This window comes from Hyperoodon ampullatus (assembly GCF_949752795.1).
Source record: "Hyperoodon ampullatus genome assembly, chromosome: 10".
In the NCBI taxonomy this organism is placed as follows: domain Eukaryota; kingdom Metazoa; phylum Chordata; class Mammalia; order Artiodactyla; family Ziphiidae; genus Hyperoodon; species Hyperoodon ampullatus.
Window position 1 is genome coordinate 3,412,042 of NC_136923.1, and position 6,161 is coordinate 3,418,202.

Genomic DNA, 6,161 nt, shown 5'->3' on the forward strand with positions numbered 1-6,161 from the left:
TTGGCACTGCGGGGTCCTGGCCTCCAGCCCAGCCACACTTAAGTCCACGTGGTCGGGAACCCCATGTACAGAGCGCAGGGAGGTCAAAAAAGGCAGCCATGAACTCTGAGGAAAGGTTTCCCTGAAGAGGGAATACTGAGCTGGGTTTTTAGGGATGGACAGGAGTTTGCTCAGGGGCAGAGGGTGTGCCTGGCAGAGGGAACAGAGGGACGGGCAGACTTGAGGAGCTGTGAAGGATTCAGAGGACCCAGGGCAGGTCATTTATTTTTTATATTGACTGCGTATTGAATGCCTGTTGTTTGCCCGGTGAGGGGCTGGGGTCTTTACGTCCCCTCCGTGAGTCCTCCCCGTGTTGCTGGGAGGCCATTGTGATTGGGCCCGCGAGCAGACGGGAGTGTGTCTGTTCCGGGGTCATGTGCTCTGAGCCGCCCGGCAGCCTGGGGGGAGCTGGGTTCACATTTGAACCCTGACCTCTGGGACCCAGGGCTTGATCTCACTTGCTGCCCATCTCTGCTCTGGCTGGGGCGGCTGACGGCCTCAGGGGCCCTACGGTCGTGCCGCAGCCTGGGCTAGACCCCGCAGTTGGCTGCACACCAGCTGCCCTGCTGGCAGCCTTGAGAAATTCCTAAATTTCAGGGCCATGCAAATGAATAGGGGCGCTGGCCCGGCAAAGGCGCGAGAGAGTTGCAGAGCTTCCCTGGCGGAGCAGCGTCCCACGCCTCTGTGAGGCTCAGAGGAGGACACCCGAGCTGGGGCTTCTGTCTGAAGGGTGGACAGTGGTGGTTACGGTGCGAGGCTCCCAGCTCAGCCCCTGACTTGCCAGGGGGCCTCAGGCAAGTTTTTCTCCGTCTTTGAAGGCCCTACGGGGATGAGTGTTGGTGACGCTCACATTTATAACTCATCTCATGTCCTGTGTCAGCCCTGTGCTGGGGCCGTACAAGTTAATCAATCCACCCATCCCCACCCTGCCACCCACCAAAAGCATCTGAGTGCCCATGTGGGCCAGACCCCGGGTCAGGGCTGAGCAGGAGAGCAGGGTCCCTGCCTCAGTCTCAGCCGTGTGAGATGTCAGCTCCTAGCGTGGGGAGGGAACCTGCCAGCCTCAGCCCCAGTGAGCACCCCGTCTGCTTAGAGAGAAGGTGGTAGCAGAGTGCGCCTCCCAGGGCGCTGCATGAGCCTCGCTGAGGGGATGTTGGCAGGGCTGCCTGCGCTGAGGCCGGACAGGACGTGATGCCTTAAGCGCTGACGGGCTCCAGTGCAGCTGTGAACCCGGCGGGAGCAGGAAGCAAGTCCTGGGTTCTAGGACGCAGCGTGGTCTGGGCAGAAGGTCAGGGTCAGGGGCTTCGGGGACTAGGGACCCCCTGCCCCTGCTGGGGCTGGAGAAGGGACAGGACCCACCAGGTAAGGGCGGTCCAGCGTGCATGTGCACGCACACGCAGGCTCACTCACACACACACTCACACACACTCAGACAACATACATGCCTAAACACGCCTCACGTGCACACACCTGCCCACACTCACACAGACTTAGATTTCACATACACACAGATGCACGTACACACCCAAACTCCCCCCCACCCCTCGGCCCCCCAGCACTCACACAGACCCGCACATACACGCACCTCTCATGCAGGGACCCTTGGTCTTTCAGCTTCCCTTGAAAACACATCTTGTATCCAAAGGAGAAGGAAAAGAGAAAGCAGGAGACGGTTTGCGTGAGCTCAGAGGTAGGGTGAGGACGGGGTCCGGGCCCCGCTCTGGGGACTCCCTCACCTCCTGGAGCGGTTTCTTAGTGTAGATGGAGCCCTGGACTCAACTCCAGGGTCTGGAGAAGGAGTGAGAAGGGGCCATGCCATGGTTTGGGAGGCTCTGGAGGAGGGTTGGACCCGAAAGTTTATCTCCCACCTTTGTCTTCCTTTCAGAGGAGGAATTAAATCCCCCAAAGGCCAGTTTATTCTGTGAGAGGGGTGACGGGTAAACCCATGCTCGGTGCCTGGTACGGAGGGGCCCCTCCCGTAGGGACCGAGTAGATGGTCCCCTTTACCAGGAGAAGCTTACTTTTCTCAGAGCTTTTAATCACAAAATGTTGACGTTTATTGACTAGCATCTACTGAACTGATCACGTAGATTTGTCTTTTAGTGAATTGCATTGATTTGTTGGTATTGCACTACAGTTGCATTCCTGAGGTAAACCCTATTTGGACACAGTGTATTATTATCCCTGTAATATGCTGCTGGGTTCAATTTTCTGCTATTTTACTTCGGGCTTGGCAGCTAGATTCATAAGTGAGACTGGCCTATACCTTCCTCTTGTAGAACCACATCTGCTTTTGGTATCAGGACTTTCCTAGTCGCATAAAATGGGAGGAGGAGCCACCTTCCTTTTTCTAGGCGTTGGAACAGTTTTTTAATAGGGTGGGAAATATTGTCACCTCTGACTGTACCACGTCTTGGGTTGGCCTCTGTAGATACTTTTAAATTTCATCCCACAGCCCCCTGTGAGGAGAACGTGGTGCTTCTCGTTGAACAGGCGGGGAAGGGGAGGCTCAGAGAGCCGGAGCCTCTGCTCTGTGGTCAGACAGCAGGTGGCGGCTCTGCTGGGCTGTGAGCGCAGGCCAGTCTGACTCTCCCTGGGCCTGTACTTTTCATGCTGCTCACCACGGGCAAGGATCGTCTGAGTTGCTGGCCTGCAGGAGAGCTGTTGCCCTTGCTCTGGGTTTTCCAGGGAGGCTGGGAAGAGCACTGATGGAGCATCAGGGGAACTTTCCTCGCTCTGCTCACCATCCGCTGGCCCACCCACCATCCACGCATCCACTTGTCCGCTTGTCCATTACCCGCCCAGTCGGCCAGCCGTCCTTCAGCCATTTGTCCCCATGCTGATGCACCCCCCATTAACCCACCTTCCCATCCACGCCTCCTCCATCTCCTCACCCATCTTTCCACCCACCCACCTGCCCCTCTATTAGACATTTATCCACAGGCTGGTTACTCATCCAGCCACTTTTCCACCTTCCCATCCATCTGTCCTCCATCTGCCATCCATTCCCTCACCATTTATCCATGATGGGACCACCATCCATCTGACACCCAACCGTCTCTTCATCAACGATCCATCCACATACCAGTTCACTTAACCATCCGCTAGTCCACCTTCTCCTCCATCTGTCTTCCACGTGATACCCACCCACTCATCTGTCCACTCATCCATGCATCCATCCATCCATCCATCCATCCATCCCATCCAGTCACCCATTCATCCATCTACCTGCCCTTGGGGCTTGGCCTTAAGGTGGGGGGTAGGGTTTGGGTGTGGAGAGACTGAGGAGGGAGGGCACCCTGGTTTGGGACAATGATACAAACCAAGATCAGGAGTTGGGAACCAGAGTCTTCGAGGTTAGCAGGAATTGGGTGTATGGAGGGCGACCGAGGGAAATGGAAAGAAAAGGTGGGAGGGGAAGATAGGTGGGAGCTAGATGGTGAAGGACTTAGAATGCCACCCTTAGGGGTTTTCACTTTATCCTTGGTCCAAGAGTATTCAACAGGGGTCCATGAGTGAGTTCCAGGGAGTCTGTAAGACCCCTAAAATGACAGGCAACAATTTTTTTTTATATATAAGCCCAAATATCTGTTAAGAATCTTGGTTGCAAGTGACAGAAAACCTGGTCCAAGTTAGCTTGAGCAAAATGGTTGCTTGAGCAAAAAGTTGCTTGAGCAACTTTTTTTTTTTTTTTTTTTTTTTTTTGCGGTACGCGGGCCTCTCACTGTTGTGGCCTCTCCCGTTGCGGAGCACAGGCTCTGGATGCGCAGGCTCAGCGGCCATGGCTCACGGGCCCAGCCGCTCCGCGGCATATGGGATCCTCCCAGACCGGGGCACGAACCCGTATCCCCTGCATCAGCAGGCGGACTCTCAACCACTGCGCCACCAGGGAGGCCCTGCTTGAGCAACTTTGTCATTGCAAAGTTCAGCTTTTCAATTAGCTTCACGTATGGCTGGATCAGGTATGGCTGGATCTCAGCAGCTGTCACTGTGACTCTGTTATCGTGGCTTTTCCTTTTCCCTTTTTTTTTTTTTTTGAGTTGACTCCAGCCTCAGACAGTCTCCACCTGACAACAAGATGGCTTCAGGGACCCTCAAGGTTAAATCATCTGTTGTCTGATACAGTGGGAACAAGAGGCCATTTGCCTGATGTCTCACTTGAATTGGGTCTCATGGGCTCAGGTTGGCCTGGTGTCCATCCCTGAGTTAGGCATTGTTGCGAGGGATGAGAAACACGGATTGGCCTGACAGTTGAGTAGTGTGGACCCCAGAATGAAATCCAGGGGCCCTTCTTGGAAGGAGGGTGAATGTACGATGGATGATGAGAAACCACCCCATGTCCACTACTAAGCTTTGTTCACATTTTCCTTTTTTGGTGGACGTGGGTGGATTACCCAAGGGCCAGAGGTGGTAGGGAGCCATCAGGATTTCGAACAGGGTAGGAGGACATCAGACGAGAAGTCCTCGGCAGGCAGGACCGCGGGCAAGCCGGATGCGTGTCTGGGGCCGGGTGGAGGGTACTGGGGACGCAGGTGGGGAGAGCGGTGAGCTCAGCCTTGGCTGCGGGCAGGACGGTTTCTCATCGCTCTGCCCAAAGAGCGTTTCCTCTCCAGAGTCACGACTTGTGGGGAAGGAAAATATCAGCCCCCTCCTGTGCCAAAAGCAACATTTTCTTTTCTCAAAGGTTGATTATAAGTCACGGACATTCATCTGTGTAATTTTTCACCTGTTTATGTTGATAATGAGATTAGTGATTATATATGCAGGGTCACTTCTCACCCAGGGTTTAAGGAGCTTTTTATTCATTTTACTTATTTTTTCTTTATTAGCTAAGAGAGGGAAGGGAAGGGAACAAAACCTGGCTGTTGTACTGGAAGGCCGATTTTCCCAGTGTTTTCATGAGCTCACCCATGGAGGGGTCCCCAGGGGCCCATGAGCGTGAGGACACGGGCCCCCAGCACCCTTTGTGCATTCCACCTGGACCTGACTGCTGTCAGCACTTTGCACCCAGGGTTGGCCTGAGACCCGGTGTCCCTGTGCTCTGGACCCAGCCCCCCACCCCCACCTCGGGGGTCTCAGGCCAGCCCCCTGTGCCCTCAGCCTTGCCCGCTCTCCCCAGGCCAGACTTGTCGTTTTGCAAACGATGGCATCAATTATTGAGATTTTTGCCCATGAGGAAATGAAGGACAATAAGTGTTTAACGGTGGAAGCCAGGCTTGATCACTTTTCTTTCGGTGATTTGTGATTCTTTTTCATATCCCTCCCCTCCTATCCATTTCTTCTGCCAGGAAGTCTCTGGCCTCTGTTCTGTTTCCTTTTTCTGGACTATTATAATAGGCTCTTTTCTTTTACAAGTCTCTGCTCTTGTGAGAACATACATATAAAAACATACAAAACGTACATGGAAGTCAGCGTACACCCGCCCCGCATCGCCCTAACCCCAGCACCCTCCCCACCCCGCAGGTCTTCTCCGCATCTCCCCCCCACCCCCGCAGGTGCCGTACTCCCTCCATGGTGCTAAGGTGTTACCCAGCTCTGCGCTTCCTGGGGCTGGAATCTTCCTCCGTCTTCCTGAGGACTTCCCAGCGTGCTGTGGCCCATTGGTGCACCGCCCCCACCCCATTGGAACAGTGTCCACTAAGTCAAGACGCTTTGCTCCATTCCCTGGGGCCCTGGGCGTGGGTGACTGACTGACCGGTGTCCTCTTCTGACCTTGTCTCCTTCCTTAATTTTCACGCCCCGCGCCCCTTTCCCTCCTGCTGCCCACCTCACCTCCTCCCACTCCCTTCTTTGTTCCTTCCATGCCGGCCACAGTGGGTCCAGCTGGTTTCTGCCTCAGGGCCTTTGCCCATGCTATTACCTCTGCCTGGGATGCCTTTCCCAGATCTTTGCACGGCCGCCGCATCTGCGCCAGGCAAGTCTCAGCCGAAGCATCACCTCCTCGATGAGGGCTTCTCTGCCCGCTCTGGCCACAGGGGAGGGCCCCAGGCCCTGTCCCTTACAACCTCCTTACTGTCTTCTTACTTACTTGTTATCTGTCTCTTCTCTTCACCAGGATGTTGGCCACACGGGGGGAGGGCCTCTATGGGTCTTGTTCACCGCCACATCGCAGTACCTGCTGT